The sequence below is a fragment of the Taudactylus pleione genome, unplaced genomic scaffold (genome assembly GCF_031769625.1).
Source record: "Taudactylus pleione unplaced genomic scaffold, aTauple2 ptg000652l, whole genome shotgun sequence".
NCBI lineage: Eukaryota > Metazoa > Chordata > Amphibia > Anura > Myobatrachidae > Taudactylus > Taudactylus pleione.
Window position 1 is genome coordinate 6,287,501 of NW_028285054.1, and position 22,505 is coordinate 6,310,005.

A 22,505-nucleotide genomic window follows, 5' to 3' on the forward strand; every position below is an offset into this window, starting at 1 on the left:
ACAGGCTTGATTGGGTTCCCACCTGAGAGTGGCCAATATAAGCCTAGTGTGTTGAGGGCTGATTGTCTCACCTGGGAGAGCAGACAGGGAGTTTGCTCAGAGACACTTGGAAAACCTATCTGTGAGTACTGTGTTGTGCTTTGTTGCTGGCGAGGGCATTAGGCCCTGCCAGGTTCTGGTAGTGAGGGAACTACCTGTGAAGTTGGTGCCCCGACAGGGCTAGGATTTACGTTTATGTTTTCTTTGTGCCATTTCTGACATTGTACAATAAAGACTGGCGCCGACCAGCTTGTACTTGCATCCAGACTGGTGTGCTGCTTCCCTGCTGCTGTGTGTGTATAAGGAAGGAGTCCTCTACCCAGGAGAGGGACCCCCCCTAATCTAACTGTGTCACAATATGGTGGAGAATGCGGGCAACCACACACACTGAAGTTGCAGCAAGAGGAAAACTTTCCATTTAAAAATTAAAGGGACAGACACCGAATTTGTGAGTGTGGAAATAACACTGTGTCCTTGGAGTCCCATAGAGGGGGCGTCAGCCAATGCTCAGAGAGGCAAGGTTCAGCTTCCAACCTACACCCCAGGACAAAATGGAGGACATGATTAAGGCCTTGCTCCAAGCTACAGCAGCTCAGCAGGAGACGAACAAACTTCAGCAGGAATCTACCTGGGCTCAGCAGGAATCTACCAGGGCACAGCAGGAATCCACCAGGGTGCAACTGTTGGCCTTGGAGACAGCCCAGAGGCAACAACAGGTCGCCATCGAGGAAACCTGCCAGGCCATAAAAGAGGTGCTGCAGCATCTGGTCGCCCGGCCCAGAGATGTGGCTACTGGTCCTCCCACCCCCACTCACTCCGTACGACCCAAGCACTTCCTTCAAAAAATGACTTCGGGTGATGATGTGGAGGCCTATCTCGCCGCATTTGAAAGAACGGCCGAAAGGGGGAGTTGGCCCCAGGAGCAGTGGGCAAGTCTGGTGGCACCTTTTTTGTCTGGGGAGCCACAAAAAGCATATTTCGACTTATGCCTGGCTGATGCCAAGGACTATAAAAAACTAAAACAGGAGATCCTAACTCGCTTGGGAGTCACCACCTTTGTTCGTGCCCAACGGGTCCACCGCTGGGAGTTCCATAAGGACAAGCCTCCATGTTCACAGATGCATGACCTCGTCCATCTGTCCTCAAAATGGCTACAGCCCGAGACGCTGACGGGACCACAGATCATGGAAAGGGTCGTGATGGACCGGTACCTGCGATCATTACCTGTGACTCTGCGCAAGTGGGTGAGCCATGCAGACCCTAAGTCCGTGGACCAGTTGGTCGAGCTGGTGGAGAGGTACGTGGCGGCTGAGGAGCTGATGAGTATGCCCCACCGAGCCCCGATGGCGCACCGGCGAACTCCCAGAGACACTGGTAAGACTGTTCCAGGGGAGAAGGGTGCTGGGCGGTGGGAATGTACCTAAGACTGAGGGTGTAGAACCTGGAGACAGGCCTGCCAGGCCGGGAAGGTTTTTGCCTCGTAAACGACTAGACATTAATATGACTCAGTGTTTCCGATGTGGTGGCTTCGGCCATATTGCCGCTAACTGTGCACTTACAACTGAACCTATGCAATGTGATGCTGCTCATGTCTACCGCAGGGGGTCTTTCTTTGCACAGATAGCCTGTACGGCTGACCGGCAGGCTGAGACTGATAAGCACATGTGTGTACTCACTGTAGATGGCAACCGAGTAGAGGCACTGTTAGACTCTGGTAGCTTGGTGACACTTATAAAAGCTGAGCTGGTGAACCCCTTGAGGCATACAGGGAAAACTGTTGATGTGACCTGCATACATGGGGATACTCAATATTATGTTACGGCCGAGGTGAACATCGAGACACCATGTGGCTCTGCTATAGTTTCTGTGGGTTTGGTGCATGGTCTGGTGTACGATGCAATATTGGGGAGAGACTTTGCTCACTTCTGGAAGTTGTGGGAAAGCCGTTTTGTTCCAGAGGTGAACAACCCCGATCCATTTGAGAAGGTTGTCGATGTAGTGGAGGAGGGAGTTTCTTCTGAGTCAGAGTTATTCCCTTTTTCTACTATGGTTGGCGAACTAGAGAATGCGGAACGTGACGGTGGCCCGCCAACTGATGTGCCTCCCATTGAGGTGGGAAGTGTTGTTGGGCCAGGTGATCGTCTGCCTGATTTAGAGGTCAGAAGAGAGGTCTTTGCCGTGGAGCAGTTGAATGACCCTACTTTGGTAAAAGCCAGGGAGAATGTAAAAGTAGTTGATGGTAAACCCGTAGACCCTGATAGTCCTTTGTCCTATCCCCACATGGCAATGTGTCAGGATTTGTTATATCAGGTGACTAAGAAGGGGGAAGATATTGTGGAACAACTAATAGTTCCCAAAGCCTACAGAAGAACAGTGTTGGATCTGGCCCATGGTCATATAACGGCAGGCCATCTAGGGGTAGAGAAACCCACTGAGCGAATAATGCAGAGGTTTTTCTGGCCCGGGCTTCATAAAGAGGTATCTGACTTTTGCGCATCCTGCCCTGAGTGTCAGTATCATGCTCCCAGGCCACATTTTAAGGGTCCACTAGTTCCATTGCCTATCATAGAGGTGCCGTTTGAAAGAATAGCGATGGATTTGGTTGGACCCTTAATGAAGTCTGCCAGGGGACACCAGTATATTCTGGTCATAATGGATTACGCTACCAGGTACCCGGAAGCGATCCCGTTGCGCAATACGTCAACCAAGACCATTGCCAGAGAGCTAGTTCATGTCTTTAGCAGGCTGGGTATACCTAAGGAGATACTAACTGACCAGGGTACACCGTTTATGTCCAAAGTCATGAAAGAGTTATGCCGCCTGTTCAAAATCGAACAGTTAAGAACTTCGGTTTATCACCCCCAAACCGATGGGCTGGTCGAGAGGTTTAACAAGACGTTAAAACACATGCTTAGGAAAGTGGTCAACAAGGATGGTAGGGATTGGGACTACTTATTGCCGTATTTATTGTTGGCCATAAGAGAAGTTCCCCAGTCCTCCACCGGGTTTTCACCCTTCGACTTGTTGTATGGGAGACACCCAAGGGGGTTACAAGATATTGCCAAAGAGACAAGGGAGGGGCAGTCTAGTCCTTACAAAACGGTGATTGAGTATGTTTCTCAAATGCAGGAGAGAATTGCTGCGGTAGTGCCGATAGTGAGAGAGCACCTGGAACAGGCTCAACAGGCACAGCAGAGGGTATACAACCGCAATGCTCGGTTACGCAACTTTGCTCCTGGGACAGAGTGTTAGTATTGGTTCCCACTGTGGAAAATAAACTTTTGGCTAAATGGCAAGGGCCCTTTGAAATCTTAGAAAGAGTGGGGCAGGTCAATTACAAAGTTTACCAGCCGGGGAAAAGAAAGCCGGAACAGATATACCATATAAATCTGTTAAAGCCCTTGAAAGATAGAACGGTACTGTCGGCCGTCCGAGACCCTCCAGTAAATCCAGGGCCCTTAGTTCCCGAAGTGACAGTGGCAAAAACCCTGTCGGCAATTCAACAACAAGAGGTCAAGGAGTTTCTGATTAGAAATAGGGTGCTGTTCTCTGACGTACCTGGGAAAACCTCGGTCATTAAACATGACATCATCACTGACCCAGGGGTTACAGTTAATCTAAAGCCCTATAGGTTACCAGAAGCACAAAGAGAATCGGTGTCGAAAGAAATTAAAAATATGCTAGAGTTAGGGGTTATTGAAGAATCACATAGTGAATGGTCAAGTCCCATTGTGTTGATTCCAAAGCCCGACGGGAGTGTGCGTTTCTGCAATGACTTCCGAAAGTTGAACAGTGTTTCAAAATTCGATGCCTACCCGATGCCAAGAGTGGATGAACTGATTGAGAGACTAGGGATGGCAAGGTATTTAACCACTCTTGACCTAACCAAAGGATATTGGCAAGTACCGTTAACCGAGAGCGCCAAACAAAAGACAGCTTTTTCAGCGCCAGAGGGCTTGTTTCAGTACAAGATGTTGCCCTTCGGGCTACATGGGGCACCTGCTACCTTCCAAAGAATGATGGACAGGATTCTAAGGCCCCATAGACGGTATGCGGCTGCTTATCTGGATGACGTGGTCGTTCATAGTCCTGATTGGCAGTCTCACTTACCCAGGGTACAAGCAGTGTTGGACTCCATCTATAAGGCAGGTTTGACAGCCAACCCAAAAAAGTGTTGTCTAGGCATGGAGGAAGTAAAATATCTGGGATACACCATTGGCAGAGGCCTGATAAAGCCTCAGCTCAATAAAGTTGATGCCATACAAAACTGGCCACGGCCTCTGAATAAGAAGCAGGTGAGAGCCTTCTTGGGAATTACGGGGTACTACAGGAGGTTTATACCCAACTTTGCCACCATGGCAGTCCCACTGACTGACCTGACCAAAGGCAAACAAAAAGTCATGGTAGAATGGAGTCCTGAGGCAGACAAAGCTTTTCAGGAGTTGAAAGTAGCATTGTGTTCCCAACCAGTCCTGATGACTCCTAATTTTGAAAGGGAATTCATAGTACAAACCGATGCATCAGAAGTAGGTATAGGAGCGGTCCTGTCCCAGAACAAGGAGGGTGAGGAACACCCTATTTTCTATCTTAGCAGAAAGTTGAATGTACATGAGAGAAACTATGCCACAGTGGAGAAGGAGGCGTTGGCCATAAAGTGGGCGTTAGAGGCTCTCAGGTACTACTTGGTCGGAAGAAAGTTCAAATTGATCCATGACCATGCCCCTCTGAAGTGGATGTCTGAAAATAAGGACAGTAATGCAAGAATTACAAGATGGTTCTTGGCGTTACAAACTTTTAAATTTTCAGTGGAACACAGGCCAGGAAGCCAGCTGGCCAATGCTGATGCGTTGTCATGCGTTCATTGTTTGGGTGCTTCAGTTGTTCTGCCCCACAGGTCGAAACAAAGGGGGGGGATATGTGATAGGATCACTGGTAAAGTGGTCTGTGGCAGGTACATTTGTCCCAGATTCCTGTCTTTTGTGTTTTAAACCCCCAGGAGAAAGTCTGCAGTGTAGCAGGCTTGAGTTTAGGCTTTTTGAAAAGCCGGTTTGGGACCTGGGGGTTGTGGGTGAGAGGAGAGGGAGGGCTCCACCCACGGCCACTCCAGGTTTTGGTTCTCTTAGCCTGGTAACAGGTTTGATTGGGTTCCCACCAGAGAGTGGCCAATATAAGCCTAGTGTGTTGAGGGCTGATTGTCTCACCTGGGAGAGCAGACAGGGAGTTTGCTCAGAGACACTTGGAAAACCTAACTGTGAGTACTGTGTTGTGCTTTGTTGCTGGCGAGGGCATTAGGCCCTGCCAGGTTCTGGTAGTGAGGGAACTACCTGTGAAGTTAGTGCCCCGACAGGGCTAGGATTTACGTTTATGTTTTCTTTGTGTTATTTCTGACATTGTACAATACTGGCGCGGACCAGCTTGTACTTGCATCCAGACTGGTGTGCTGCTTCCCTGCTGCTGTGTGTGTATAAGGAAGGAGTCCTCCACCCAGGAGAGGGACCCCCCCTAACCTAACTGTGTCACAATATATATATATATATATATATATATAGATAGATAGATAGATAGATAGATATATATATACACACACATTTCTATACATGTACACAGACTCACTGCGCTCTACTCCAAGCCCGGTGAAACGTTGAGGCTGAGTTATGGTGGGTACACACTAGACTATATGCTCCCTGAGCGATATCGTGTAGTGTGTCCCCGGCAGGCTGTGCTCAATGTCGTTCATGACATTGAGCACAGCCGCTGAACGATATCATTAACGATATCGTTCAGCGCCGGGCTCTCTCCCCCATTTCCTGACATGCAGCAACCTGACGAGGTCGTCAGGTTGTGCTGCATGTTCAGGCGATGGACAATGTCGGAAACGACCAGCGGGAGTGCGCATCGCTGGTCGTTTCCAACATAAAAGTGCACGATTTGTGCACAATTACTGAGCGACTGCACGATTACGATGTCGTAATTGTGCAGTCGCTCAGTAATATCGCCCAGTGTGTACCCACCCTTAGCAATCGGCATCTGAGCCAGCTGCTCTGCCTCACACCATCTCTGTCAGACACACACTGCAGGCAGCCTGGGCTCCAGTCACAGTCTCGCGAGATTTGGCATCATAATCTCACAAGACTGTAACTTCAGGGAAGCTCCTCGGCGGCTGCTGTAAGTGAACAGCTGAGCTGCCGAGGACTGTAACGGAGACAGCTAAATGCTGTGCTCCCTTTTTTTAGTTATTAGTAGTTGCCGGGGGCTGAGTACTGTGTGTGGGGGCCATCTGTGTGTGGGGGACCCAGGACGACGCCCCCTTTGCCCTCCCTATAATCCGGCCCTGATCATACATCTCCCTTTCTTTTGCTATCTGTAATAATATACTGTAAATCTATGTGTGTGCAGCAAATAAAACCAAAGGGATTTTCTCATGATTTGATCAAAGCATTTAAGCCTGCAGCCCAGCGTCAAGGGACCCCTTTGTTTCTGAAGGTCCCACTCCCTACCAAGAACGAGCATATTTCTTTTCTGTTTTGTTTAAAAATTTTGCCTTGTGCTATCATGGCAGCTTTCAATTAAGGCTATAAAAGGCCTAGTTGGATGTGGCTAACAGCCAGCCCTGTATAGATGCGTCCCTCTGTATCTGGGACGTGAGTACATGTAATTATACTGGGCATATATGTTAGTGTAGGGACCTGCAGAAACAAAGAGGTCCCTTGCCGCTGGGCTGCAGGCTTAAATGCTTTGATCAAATCATGGCAAAATCCCCTTGGTTTTATTTGCTGCACAGACATAGATTTACAGTATATTATTGTTAGCGCCGATAACAAAAGTTTTTCTTCTTCGTAAACATTTCTGGCAATAATATTGCCATGCTGCTGGTACCATGTATGATATGGGTAAAACCAAGCGCAGGCATATTTCTTTTCTGTTTTGCTTATCAACTATTCAGATGGGATAACTGTTGCTCCATCAGCATGTGTCTTGTAGTATTTGTGTTGCACTTGCAGTATGTATAGTGAATAATGAATTAAAAAGCAGAGTGCAGCGCTAAAGCGTAAAAGGACAGATAACTGGCCAACTGGCTGGCGGGGTCAATAGCAGCTGCGGAAACAAATAGCTGAAGAGAGAATCTCACATTAGGGCGAGACCTGGTGGCCCGATGCCATGCCCAGGACACGGCTGCCAGGTGCGTAACTAGATATTACTGGTAGACCCAAGAGCTAAATTTTGTAAGGGCCCTCACATAACACTCAACCTGTGTGCCCACAGCACTGCACACTATTTTCCTAATTACACCTTGGGCGGCTGCCAGCGTGTTTCCATCCAATCCCATTTCATTTAAGCCAAGGGTTTGCATTACCCTTTATGTGTGTGATCCCAAATAGGACTCTGTAAAGAGACACTTTGTGTATTATGTATAAAACCAGCATCTGCAGCCCTGAGAAATCACATGGTGCAACATTAAAAGACCATCACTACAGTTTATGAATATTAAATACAATTTCCATGCAGCCAGGGGCCATTGTTGCTATATTTGCTCATTTTTATTTATAATGATAGATTCAATATAATAAATAAAGTACATTGTATTATAACCAAGCCAGTGACTGTGTACAACCTGAAGTAAACTAGGTACTCACACACAGGGCTGCCATCAAGGGGGTACAGCCAGTACTCAGGGGTGGGGGGGACACCCACCGCACAGATGATTCTACCTGTGACCTGCATTTTATTCACAGGCAGATATCTGCAGGCGAGAAAGAAGCAGTTTGCTGCAGGAATTAGCAGTGCTGCCGGCCCCTTGTCACACCCTCATAGGAGCACAGGAGTTGCCTCTACCCTCTCTCTCTAAGGGGTGTATTTACTAAAGGTCGATTTTAATCCATTTTAATCGATTTAAAATCGATCAACATTGATGTTTTGTTTCTGGGGCTAAATCACACCTTCCTTTACTAATACTTCAAAAAAGTTAATAAAAAATTGTCTGTTAGTAAATGTGTGATTAAGCCCCATTAACACAACATCGATGTTAATAGATTTTGATCGATTTTAAATCAATTAAAATCGACCTTTAGTAAATATACCCCTAAGTGTGCCTCTTATCCCAAACCTCATCAAGTGTCATTTACCTCCCTCTCCAAGTATCCCTCTGCCCCAGCCCTCCCCAAGTGTGCCTCTGCCCCAGCCCTCCCCAAGTGTGCCTCTGCCCCAGCCCTCCCCAAGTGTGCCTCTACCCCAGCCCTCCCCAAGTGTGCCTCTACCCCAGCCCTCCCCTCCCCAAGTGTGCCTCTACCCCAGCCCTCCCCTCCCCAAGTGTGCCTCTACCCCAGCCCTCCCCTCCCCAATTGTGCCTCTACCCCAGCCCTCCCCAATTGTGCCTCTACCCCAGCCCTCCCCAAGTGTGCCTCTGCCCCAGCCCTCCCCAAGTTTGCCTCTGCCCCAGCCCTCCCCAAGTTTGCCTCTGCCCCAGCCCTCCCCGAGTTTGCCTCTGCCCCAGCCCTCCCCGAGTGTGCCTCTACCCCAGCCCTCCCCAAGTGTGCCTCTACCCCAGCCCTCCCCAAGTGTGCCTCTACCCCAGCCCTCCCCAAGTGTGCCTCTACCCCAGCCCTCCCCAAGTGTGCCTCTACCCCAGCCCTCCCCAAGTGTGCCTCTACCCCAGCCCTCCCCAAGTTTGCCTCTGCCCCAGCCCTCCCCAAGTGTCCCTCTACCCCAGCCCTCCCCAAGTAAGCCTCAGTCTGATCCCATGCCTCAGCAAGTAAGCCACAGCCCCCATCATCAAGTGTGCATCTGCCCAAACCCTCCCCAAGTGTGCCTCAGCAGATGTGTATCTTTTCCCATGCCTCAGCAAGTGTTCCTATAACCCCTCACTAAGTGTGCCTCTACCTCCCTCACCAAGTATCCCCCTGACCCAGTTTTCCCCAAGTGTGTCTTTGCCCCAGCTCTAATCAAGTGTATCTCTGCCCAAGTGTGCCTTTACCCTCTCCTTAAGTGTGCCTCTGCCCCAGCCCACACCAAGTGTGCCTCTGCCCCAGCCCACCCCAAGTGTGCCTCTGCCCCAGCCCACCCCAAGTGTGCCTCTTCCTTCCCTTTGTGTGCTCTGTCCCATTTGTCCACAAATGTACCTCTGCTTCAATCCTCCCCTCTGTGTGCCTGACTCCATGCCTCCCCAAGTGTGCCTTTGCCCCTCTCCCCAAGTGTGCCTCTAACCCAATGCCTCAGCAAGTGTGCCTCTGTCTCCCTCCCCAAGTGTGCCTCTGTCTCCCTCCCCAAGTGTACCTCTGTCTCCCTCCCCAAGTGTGCCTCTGCACCAGTCATTCCAAAGAGTTCCTCTGATCACTTCCCCATCTGATACACCTCTGTTGCCACTGGGCCGGAGGCCGGGGTTCCTGCCTGCTTCATCTGTACTGGGCATCACAATTAGTAATGGCGGCATGCTCACACATACTGTAATCACTAACACAGGCGTTATGCAGTTTTAGAGAAAAAAAATCTGTGTGATTTCTTCCTATTTCTATCAGGCTCTGTTCTTATCCATTTCCCTGAGATCTTCTATCTTATAATTACAGAGCATTACGTTACTGTCTGAGCCATTCCCTCGTCTACTCCATTTATCTCAGGCTCAAGCAAACTGGGAAACAACATGCAAATATAAACCGGTTTGAAGAAAATCTCTGCAGTAGTTTTGTCTTATTTGTATAAGTGACATTTTTCTAACTGTCCCTTATTTGTTTTGCATGTTTTATGTCATCATTATGATAATGATGATGATTATTATTATTAGTAGTAGTAGTAGTAGTAGTAGTAGTAGTAGTAATATTAGTAGTAGTATAGGACACCACTTTAATGCAAGGATGTGATGGATGGATGGACAGGGCGTGATGGCTTATGAGGCATATCTCCCGAGACCCAACTGTCCTGATATCAGACCACATTGTCCTAATTTGCTGTGCATGTGGGTGGTGTGTTTCATTCACTGGTGCTGTGCGTGGCAGAATATCAGTGAACAGTGTCAGACTGGAGCATGAACGGCCCAGCGGGGGAATGCAGTGGTAAGGGCCTATGCTTTGGGGTGTGGTCAATTACAACAGGGGATTAGGCCAGTCCCCACAGAGGCTTGGACAGACATTAGAGACCATGTACCTGACCCTATAATAGAGAAACAATGTTGAGTGCGCAGTCTGGAAGCTGACATTAGAGCAAGTGCTGGTGTCCTCAGGCAGTTGGGCCCACCAGGAATTTTCCCTGTACACTTGTGGGCCTGTCCAACCCTATCAGTGATCAGCATTGGCAGGTATGTACTGCACCCTATTATGTGTAAATGTGTGGTTGGATGGGAGAGGAAGGAGAAAAGGGGCAATCTAGTACTTTTTGCACTAGCCATGCCCCCAGGGGAGTGGCTATGCCCCCTCTGTGCTGAAAAATGTCCCCATTTGAGACATAACACCCTTTCCCAGTCCACTCTCTTCAATATAATGTTGGGTATGCAGAGTGTTTAAAAAGACTTCTGACCCTATCCCTCAGCACAGGTGGAAAGTTAAAAGAAATAGTGACCCTCTTAAAGGAGTGAGATTGTCAGCTCTTGAGGTCATCTGTGTGAGCAATGGGTTTCATGTGAATTGTAATTTGTAACCGATTTCTGTGCAAGACACAGATAAGAGCAGTGTAAAAAAAAAAATCTGTGCCCTTATTACCATACAGAGAACTGGTCAATAGTTCACAATCTATTATAATTATCGTCCTTTATTTAAAGGCGCCACAGGTGGTATGCAATGGAAATCAACATATTCAGTTCATAAATCACAATATATAAGTCCAAAATACTTACAATTCAAAACAATGTAATGCAGAGCAGGGTACAGGCTATGTAAGCATTACTGTATACGTCTATAGTCCACATACCCGAAAAAAGGAGCGCCAGCTGAACCCGAAGGCTCAGTGCTGCTGTTGGAAGGAGTAGAAGCTGCTATAAGTGAGGAGAGGGAGAGCAGATGAGGGAGGAGGGCCCTGCTCATTAGAGCTTACAATCTGTGGCATGATATACGGATATGGGTGATGCAGAAATGTAAGTCAGTGTTCTAGGAACACATAGGGGTAAGTTAGAATGACAGTTGGAAAGTCTTAGTCAAGAATTAGGGGTCTATGTACTAAGCCTCGGGGAGAGATAAAGTACTATACAATAAGTTCCTAACTTCACTTTACAGGCTGTTTTTGAAAAATGACAGTTAGGAGTTGATTTGTTGATACTTTATTTCAATCTATTTTCTCTCTCTTTCCAAGGCTTAGTACATAGACCCCTTAGGTTTTAAAAGCCCTTTTAAAGCTTTGGAGAGAGGTGGCGGAGAGTTCCAGTGGTGGGGAGCAGCAAGGGGAGAAATCCTAGAGATGGGAGTTGGATGAGGTATCTGGTTAGGAAGAAACCACATTATTAGATATTCATATGCAGGGGCTCCTGTTTCTTCTAACCTTACCTGTGTCTGAGAAGGGGAAAACTGAGCTGACCTGATAGAGACTAATGTGTTGCAGGTACTTCATTGGGGCTACAATTATAATAATGATGATTTATTATTTGTGTATTGTATGGCTGTGAAGTACTACATATCTATCTGTTCTGGGTAGAGGAGATTAATAAAAAAAAGGTGTTTTTTTTTCTTGGTTTTAGGAAAAAATCTAAGGACCTGATTCAGACCCGCTATATATATATATATATATATATATATATATATATATATATATATATTGGGCCCAATTTCATATTGGTGGCAAGAATTCTAATGTCATACTTGGGACACAAATTATGTATTACTCCATATTATAACTACTTTATTGGGGGTATTATATAGTACTGTCGGTCTGATTCAGACCCGCTCGCGAGCGCACAGCGCTTGCAAGCGGGTCGATGGTCCCACACTGCGCATGCCCATGCCGGAGCCGGCTCCGGCGTGCGCATGTGCGAAACCCGGCCAGCGACGGGCGCTCCGTCGCTACGGGTCTCGCACCAAAGCGGGGCAGCTGTCGATGGTAATTGACAGCTTGCCCCATTTTGGAGGCGGGCGGGGGGTGGCTGGGAAAGCGGAGGCATTCCTGCAGGAACGCCTGCCGTTTGTGGGCGGCCCTACTGACATCACTTGTGATGTCAGTAGGTGGACTTCCTGCTCTATTAGAGCAGGAAGTCCACTGGGGCTTGCGGCCACGAGACCTTACCACGAGGGTCTTGTCGCAAACCCGATGGTCGCGATGGTCTTGACCATTGCGACCATCACCTGGCCGCTCGCATAAGCTGTGGCTGGTCACCCACAGCTATGCAAGCGGCCAGGAGGCCATCTTTTAGAAAAAAAAGGGACGCCCTGATTCAGAGTGAGCGCTCTCAAAGAGCGTCCGGCTCTGAATCAGGCCCTAATTCCAGTATAAATTGCCCTGAAGTTTATTTTTTTTGTTTTGTTTGTTTTTGTTCTTTTTGCATTTGTTTGTCTGTTTCAAAATATACTGATATAGGAAGTGGTGGTGTAAATGTTGGTGCAGAAATATCATTGATGGCATTGATGGAATATTTATGTAAGGTAGATGTACTAAGTCCTGGAGAGAGATATAGTACCAACCAATCAGCTCCTAACTGTCATCTTACAGGCTGTGTTTGAAAAAGGACAGCTAGGAGCTGATTGGTTGCTACTTTCTCGCTCTCTCCACTTTATCTCTCCAGGGCTATGTACATCTCCCCCTTAAGAGAACAAACACACACACGTGTACACACTCCACACACATGTACAGTATTCTGTTGAATTTTTTTCTTTTTGAAACACTTAATTCAATTGTCAATAAGGCAATAAAGTGGAAAATGATGTAAAAACTCAGGTCACTGACTGGCAGTATCACACCTTCCGGCACACACTGGGTTATCGCAGAACACAATGAAATAAATTGTTAGTGATGCAAATGTTTCGACCCCTTGCAGATTGTAAATTATTTGCTGAAACCGCAGCTGACATTTTTTAATCAGATGCATTCTTTTGGGAGTGTGGGTGATTTAATGAAAGATCATATAAAAAGTCAGAAAAATACCGCAGGTGAACTGAGCTGTTCCATCCCATCTCAGCATTATCGTAATGATAATTCCAGGCAGCAAAGTAATTAGTTTCTGATCCTCTTTTCATAAAGTTCCATTTTTGTTTATGGAGAGTGGCATGACAAAAAAATTAATGAGGAGACAGCGCTGAGTAATTGAGGCAGTATTTTTTTAATATACAGTACAATAGTGTTCTAAAACAAGTTACTGTTTCAAAAACAAAAGATGAAAACAGGGTCTACAGGATTTTATTATTTAAAAAAAAATTCAGTTTAGATGTTTTTTTTTTTTTTTACAAAATAAAATTCAAGAACACTGGTAGTTATTAAAAACATATTTCTGTTTATTCACTATAAGCTATTTTCAATGGTAAATTCAGCTACCAGCAGTTTAATAAGATGCAGTGACAGAGCTCTCTCTCTCTTAAGCTGGGTGCACAGCCGATCCACCATCCTATCTGATGATTGGCAAGCTATACACACTTACCAATCGTCGGCCCCATGTGTCATACGTGATGTCAAAACAAGGGGGCGGGCGTTTACATGTGCCTGCCCAGTTGTGATGTCAGTCACCGGCGACCTCTACAGCAACACACAACATGATGTGCCGATATACAATATGTAGACAAAAGATCAATGAGATTTTATTGACGTCAGTACTTTGTGGGTCCATCACGCAGTATCGTAAGTTCATCCCAGACGCCCGGAGGCAAGTTATAATTTGGTGCCCCCCCTTTCACAGCCACTGACACTGTAATGTAGCAATTTGCATTCAGACAGGCTATAGATAGATGGATGTGGCAGCTGATGGGCTGACATGGAGCTCTCCACTAGTGTATGGTGGCTTCTCAGGTGCCGGGAAGGGGTGCCATGTATTGGGTGGCCGTGACGGTACACTCCGGGTACATAGTTACAGCCCTAAGTGGGTGAATATGTTGTGGACAATGGAGGAGGTGCCCCTTCAGAGCTGGAGCCCGGCGGCAGGCGCCTCCATTGTCTCCCATAGTTCTGCCCCTGCCACCACGTGCAGTGATTACTGCAGACACCATTCTTGGCAAACTGTCCATAAGTTCCTGGACAGCAGCATTCTGCCCTAAGTACAGGCACCAACTGTCACACTGAAGAAAGTCGAGACGGCCTAGCACACACCCGCCGCTCCAATTCATCCCAGGGGTTCTGAGCTGGTCAGTCCATCCGAGTTACCGAATTCTCTGTATACCAGTCCAGCGTCGCCCTGTAATCATGACAGGTGGCATTGTTGTCATGATAAAAACATGTGTAGAACTGCAAGTCCATGGGCCTCCCTACGAAGTGTTCTTATCGAAACCGCCACATTAGTGGCCATTTGGAATTTGCGTGCAATGGTATGCATGGTATGCTGTATGTTTGCGTGGGGGTGTCCAATCACTTTTGCCTATATAGTGTAACTGCAGACATATTCGCCAGCCGACGCACTATGTCTGTGAATGATGTCATATCGTCTGTATACACTGACCGACGCACACACGATATAATGCCCGTTCAATCGAACGGCGAATATGTTGGCCGGCGTGTACCCAGATTAAGTGTTTAAGGCTATATACATGGGAAGCTAGTATTAATACATAGATAAATTCCAAAATGGTATTTTATTACATGAAAGAAAATAAAAATCAAAACCTCTAGACCCTGTCACAAAAGCAATGGCTTCTAGTGTTATACCCATGTAAGTTAAATGCTTTTAAAAAATGACAGAAAACCTAAAGCATAGCATGAACTGGTGCTCCTCTTGCTAATTACACACACTAATATAAATATACATATTAATTTAGTGAATTGTAATATTTTCACTTTAATGGCTACATATAACCTTTTACAAACCCTGATGTTTAGGGTAGACACACTTGCACCCTTTTAGTGTGAATACATTCCCCTGGTATCCTCCATTATATAACAGGGCCATATCTATACTTTTCGTTTAAGAGGGGGCATTTTCAAGCTCTTGACCAGTCACATGAGCATCTCCCTTCCTATCACAGCTCACTCCCACCTCCCATTGCTTGGCTCACCTGTCACTCAAAATCCCTCTCAAAATCTAATTTCACAACCCTGTTGAAATGAATGGGCCATAGGACTATATGGGCCAAAACAAAATTACAACACAGGCTTGGTGACTGGTTCTTGTTAACCCCAAGTGGAAAGGAGACAATAATCTCCAATTGAGAGCAATGGACCTTGTCAAGAGTGGTGCCATTTTTTTGAAAGCACTGAAAAGAAATAAACAGCATCCCAAAAACATGAGCCACAATGCAAACTCACATGGAAGCAAAACAGAACGCAAAAGGATATGAACATAGAGGGCCGAATTCAATTCAGTGCGATGTTGAATAGCCGCAGCTATTCAATTCAAGGCGCTGTTAGCGTTGTCGGGAATTGGTTAAGTCTGAGAATGCCGGTTATCGCGACTTAACCTGGGTGTTAAGGTGCGGTAACCGGCATTCTCTGACTAAAGTGCCGGGCGCGCAGCTGTTAGCGCTTCGCTAAGCCGGCAAACAGCTGCACGCCCGGCACTTTTTTTGGATCACTCCTTGCATCCACAGGGGGGTGCGAGAAGAAATCCTTTAGCCGTCCAAACAGCGCAGTGTATTGAATATCTGCGGGAGCTCCCTCCTGCATTTATTCAACATCGCACTGAATTGAATTTGGCTCATAGAATAAAAGAGTTTTTTTGTTAACATGCTTTCTACAGCAATTTACACACACTATAACCACAAGTCAGGTGCAGAACTTTAACACCAGTGTTACCCTAAGTATATGCACCCTCAAAATGAAGGTATTAGTGTACTTAAGTCTTTGGGGACTATTTACTAAGCCTTGGATGGAGATAAAGTCCCAACTAATCAGCTCCTAACTGCCATGTCACAGGCTTTGTTTGGAAAATGACAGTTAGGAGCTGATTGGTTGGGCATTTATCTCCATTCACTTTATCTCCATCCAAGGCTTAGTAAATAGAGTCCTGTATTTGTTGAAAAGACCTCTCACTGATGAGACGAGCATGAACCAAATATGGGATTATTTACTGCAAAATGCAGAAGCCTACAACAACATATCTCCCAAACTGAGCTCAATCACTGTACCTTGTAACCTTGGCTTGTCAACCAAATGGAGAGAAGTCCCTATTTTTAAATACTTGAGGATTTATTGTAGTTGGGCGCCAGCGAGGACATTTGTGAAAATGATTGTCTGTGTTATCGCAAAAACAAACTGACTTTAAAGTGTAGAGCCATTGCAATAACTCTGCATGACAAGCCTGGAGTCAATTCATCAAAAACAGCTACAGCAAAGTTTTCAGCAGCGATTATATCGGCACAGGGACAATGCATCAGAAGTTAGTCTGGGGGGGGGGTTATATTGTTTGCTGATTGTTGCCAGCTGCATGAAGGTGACTTATCACAGCAGGCTTTAACAAGCAGCACCTACTGCATTTGGGCTATTTTCATGGATTGGTCAACTATCTTAACAAAGTCTCATCTTGTTCCTATTTTGCAATTTACTTTAAAAAAAAAAAAAAAAGACCTGCAGCTACACTGTCCTGTGAGTGTTTCCTTCTCCTTATTATTGGATATGAAACTATTTATGATTACAGGTTTGTAAGGGTCAACTAACCCAAGAATATTTTAACTTCCACTGAATTAAACTCAATTAGTCAAGAATTAATTACTTTATCAAATGTGATTTGCAGGATTATATTTCCAACAATGTGAATTTAAAAAATAAATATCTAGATATCTGTTGTCACAATCCATTGTTTTATTCGATGATTTGTCCGCTTCCTGCCTGTTACCCAGAGAGCAACCAAGTTTTCACAGGGAAGAAAATCAAGTTGACATTTCCTAAAACAATTTACATTGTGAATTAAGAATAGAGCTCATTTTATATTGTTTTTTGGACATTGCAAAAAGTAGATAAATATAGGGATTACGTTTATAAACAAGGTGCTCAGTGGTTGTAATTATGTTACATATGAAATAATAAGTACTAGAGAATGTTGAGTGTAGATATGGTTTAGTAAATTACATATTTAGTAAGTCTACATTTTTCCCAACAGTCCGATGTCGCAGTGACATTGATATATAAGATAATGAGCATAAAGGAGATGGAGAATGATGAGTTCTCCATTTTCCAACTCTAGCATTGTTGAGGTGCTGCTCTAATAAGACAATATTGTGTCGTAAAGGAAAAAGGGTCCGGATATGCAAATGATGCACTCGCAAGTTGCGTCGTTAAGATGGGATCGTTAGCTGGACGACCAAGGGGAGGATGCGGCCGTAAGACTAAAAATACGCCCCCTTTTCGTTCGCATTACACGTCATCTCCGGGCATATAAGGATTAATCGAGACCATCGGAACTGGTCGCAGAGCTTAAGGTTGACCATACCCTCTCTTAAGCTCTACGATCATCTCAGTGTAAAATCCTCCCATGTCACGTGTGCTATGACACTACTTTGTTAATTATGCACTCCCATAAAACGCCATTTGCATAGTCAGGTACGCCTGCGTTCGGATCTCCACTCCCCCATTCACAAGCACCTTCCCCTGTTAACACCCACAAACGCCTCATCCTGTCTTAATGTTACATTTAGTAGCACAGTATTAGTGTTACATTTAGTAGCACAATATTAGTGTTACATTTGGCATCACAGTATTATTGTTACATTTAACAGCACAGAATTAGTGTTACATTTGGTGGCACAGTATTAGTGTTACATTTGGTGGCACAGTATTAGTGTTACATTTGGTGGCACAGTATTAGTTACATTTGGTGGCACAGTATTAGTGTTACATTTGGTGGCACAGTATTAGTGTTACATTTAGCAGCACAGTATTATTGTTACATTTGACAGCACTGTATTAGTGTTACATTTGGTGGCACAGTATTAGTGTTACATTTAGTAGCACAGTATTAGTGCTACATTTGGTGGCACAGTATTAGTGTTAAATTTGGTGGCACAGTATTAGTGTTACATTTAGTAGCACAGTATTAGTGTTACATTTAGTAGCACAGTATTAGTGTTACATTTAGTGTTACAGTATTAGTGTTACATTTAGTAGCACAGTATTAGTGTTACATTTAGTAGCACAGTATTAGTGTTACATTTAGTAGCACAGTATTAGTGTTACATTTGGCAGAACAGTATTATTGTTACATTTAACAGCACAATATTAGTGTTACATTTAGTAGCACAGTATTAGTGTTACATTTGGTGGCACAGTATTCGTGCTACATTTGGTGGCACAGTATAAGTGTTTACATTTGGTGGCACAGTATTAGTGTTACATTTGGTGGCACAGTATTAGTGTTACATTTAGTAGCACAGTATTAGTGTTACATTTGGTGGCACAGTATTAGTGTTACATTTAGCAGCACAGTATTATTGTTACATTTGGTGGCACAGTATTAGTGTTACATTTAGTGTTACAGTATCAGTGTTACATTTAGTAGAACAGTATTAGTGTTACATTTGGTGGCACAGTATTAGTGTTACATTTTGTAGCACAGTATTAGTGTTACATCTAGTAGCACAGTATTAGTGTTACATTTGGCAGAACAGTATTATTGTTACATTTAACAGCACAGTATTAGTGTTACATTTAGTAGCACAGTATTAGTGTTACATTTGGTGGCACAGTATTAGTGCTACATTTGGTGGCACAGTATTAGTGTTACATTTGGTGGCACAGTATTAGTGTTACATTTGGTGGCACAGTATTAGTGTTACATTTAGTCGCACAGTATTAGTGTTACATTTGGTGGCACAGTATTAGTGTTACATTTAGCAGCACAGTATTAGTGTTACATTTAGTAGCACAGAATTAGTGTTACATTTGGTGGCACAGTATTAGTGTTACATTTGGTGGCACAGTATTAGTGTTACATTTGGTGGCACAGTATTAGTGTTACATTTGGTGGCACAGTATTAGTGTTACATTTAGCAGCACAGTATTATTGTTACATTTGACAGCACTGTATTAGTGTTACATTTGGTGGCACAGTATTAGTGTTACATTTAGTAGCACAGTATTAGTGCTACATTTGGTGGCACAGTATTAGTGTTACATTTGGTGGCATAGTATTAGTGTTACATTTAGTAGCACAGTATTAGTGTTACATTTAGTAGCACAGTATTAGTGTTACATTTAGTGTTACAGTATTAGTGTTACATTTAGTAGCACAGTATTAGTGTTACATTTAGTAGCACAGTATTAGTGTTACATTTAGTAGCACAGTATTAGTGTTACATTTGGCAGAACAGTATTATTGTTACATTTAACAGCACAGTATTAGTGTTACATTTAGTAGCACAGTATTAGTGTTACATTTGGTGGCACAGTATTCGTGCTACATTTGGTGGCACAGTATAAGTGTTTACATTTGGTGGCACAGTATTAGTGTTACATTTGGTGGCACAGTATTAGTGTTACATTTAGTAGCACAGTATTAGTGTTACATTTGGTGGCACAGTATTAGTGTTACATTTAGTAGCACAGTATTAGTGTTACATTTGGTGGCACAGTATTAGTGTTACATTTAGTGTTACAGTATCAGTGTTACATTTAGTAGAACAGTATTAGTGTTACATTTGGTGGCACAGTATTAGTGTTACATTCAGTAGCACAGTATTAGTGTTACATTTAGTGTTACAGTATTAGTGTTACATTTTGTAGCACAGTATTAGTGTTACATTTAGTAGCACAGTATTAGTGTTACATTTGGCAGAACAGTATTATTGTTACATTTAACAGCACAGTATTAGTGTTACATTTAGTAGCACAGTATTAGTGTTACATTTGGTGGCACAGTATTAGTGCTACATTTGGTGGCACAGTATTAGTGTTACATTTGGTGGCACAGTATTAGTGTTACATTTGGTGGCACAGTATTAGTGTTACATTTAGTCGCACAGTATTAGTGTTACATTTGGTGGCACAGTATTAGTGTTACATTTAGCAGCACAGTATTATTGTTACATTTAACAGCACTGTATTAGTGTTACATTTGGTGGCACAGTATTAGTGTTACATTTAGTAGCACAGTATTAGTGCTACATTTGGTGGCACAGTCTTAGTGTTACATTTGGTGGCACAGTATTAGTGTTACATTTGGTGGCACAGTATTAGTGTTACATTTAGTGTTACAGTATTAGTGTTACATTTAGTAGAACAGTATTAGTGTTACATTTAGTAGATCAGTATTAGTGTTACATTTGGTGGCACAGTATTAGTGCTACATTTAGTAGCACAGTATTAGTGTTACATTTAGTAGCACAGTATTAGTGTTACATTTAGTGTTACAGTATTAGTGTTACATTTAGTGTTACAGTATTAGTGCTACATTTAGTAGCACAGTATTAGTGTTACATTTGGTGGCACAGTATTAGTGTTACATTTGGTGGCACAGTATTAGTGTTACATTTGGTGGCACAGTATTAGTGTTACATTTGGTGGCACAGTATTAGTGTTACATTTGGTGGCACAGTATTAGTGTTACATTTAGTAGCACAATATTATTGTTACAATTGGCAACACAGTATTAGTGTTACACTTGGCAGCACACTATTAGTGTTACATTTAGTAGCACAGTATTAGTGTTACATTTAGTAGCACAATATTAGTGTTACATTTAGTAGCACAGTATTATTGTTACATTTAACAGCACTGTATTAGTGTTACATTTGGTGGCACAGTATTAGTGTTACATTTAGTAGCACAGTATTAGTGCTACATTTGGTGGCACAGTATTAGTGTTAAATTTGGTGGCACAGTATTAGTGTTACATTTGGTGGCACAGTATTATTGTTACATTTGGTGGCACACTATTAGTGTTACATTTGGTGGCACACTATTAGTGTTATATTTGGTGGCACAGTATTAGTGTTACATTTGGTGGCACAGTATTAGTGTTACATTTAGTGGCACAGTATTAGTGTTACATTTGGTGGCACTGTTTGTGTTTGACACAGTTGCCTTTTGAACAGCCATGCAGCCCTTTACATAGCAGCTGCAATATTTGAAATGGTTGCAGTTTGTTTTGCCTCTGTAGCAAGCATTTACAGTACGTGACAACCTTTAGTATCAATTTTAATGAGGTTGCCCATTCCAGAGTTAAGGATTTGTGTTGCAAAACCTCTGCGCAGCTGTTGTTCATATCAGCATTACTACTGTGCATGTAGTACAAATATTGGCCACAAGGGACATTTTTACTGTGTCACAAGAGTAATTTAATGAAAACATCCATAAAATACAGGACCCATCCCCTAGGGAATGCCAGCTCTATGCTCACTAGCAGTGGGGCTCTTACTGACTTCCATTTGGTGGTGGAGCTCGGGGTAATGAGTCAATTTAAGAAAAGCATTAGTTTAATGTGTAGAACTATAAATACCAGCAAGTTCTATAAGCTATTACTTGTTTTGGGGGTCTATGTACTAAGCCTTGGAGAGATATAAAGTGGACAGAGATAAAGGACCAACCAAACAGCTCCTAACTGTCATATTACAGGCTGTGTTTAATGAATGGCAGGAGCTAACTGGTTGGTACTTTATCTCTATCCATTTTATTTCTTGTCAAGGCTTAGTACATAGACCCCTTAGTACGTCTTTCAGAAAGACGAGTGACAGCATACAGAATCCATGGTTACCTTTAGCTGCCAGGAACTGCGGGTGCTTTGAGAATAAGAAGCGCCAGTATTTAAACAAAAAAAGTTCCTACTAACCATTTTATTAAACACCTATCTGAAGAGAACCTTCTCCCTGAATAAGTCCATTGTGAATCTTCAGCCACAGCATAAACCACAGGGAAATGAAATGTCAAAAAGGCATAAACCACAAAAGAAACTTCTCCTTATAGAGCATCACCGCCAAATGTAACAGAAGTGATCGGATCTACTGACATGTAATATTGTGCTGCATGTGATTTATAACATTTTCACACCAAATGCAGCCTTATAGCACCACATATTTTTATTTATTCATTTTTATATAACGGCATTAGCGCTATTTTTTTTTTTTCGCAGTTTTGGTTTTTAACATTAGTAATGCTGATTATTATCACACACAGAGACAGATGGGGAAACAGGGGAGGGGGGAGAGTACAGCCACCCCTATACATACATGGGGGGGACACAGAGACAGGGGAGTTATAGAGACTTACACACTGGGCAGGGGCGTTTCTAGAGAGGAGGGGGCCCATGTGCAGTCTCCGACACGGGCTCCCTCCTCTCCGCTCGGCGGCCGGCAGCGCACTGAGCTGTGCGTGGCCAGCGCCGCAGTTATAGACTCTGGGCACTAGAGTGTGCCCAGAGTCTATAATGAATGCACAGGTCACCCGGAAAATGGGCGCGGCGGCCATCTTCACTGTACTGCGCATGTGCAAACAAT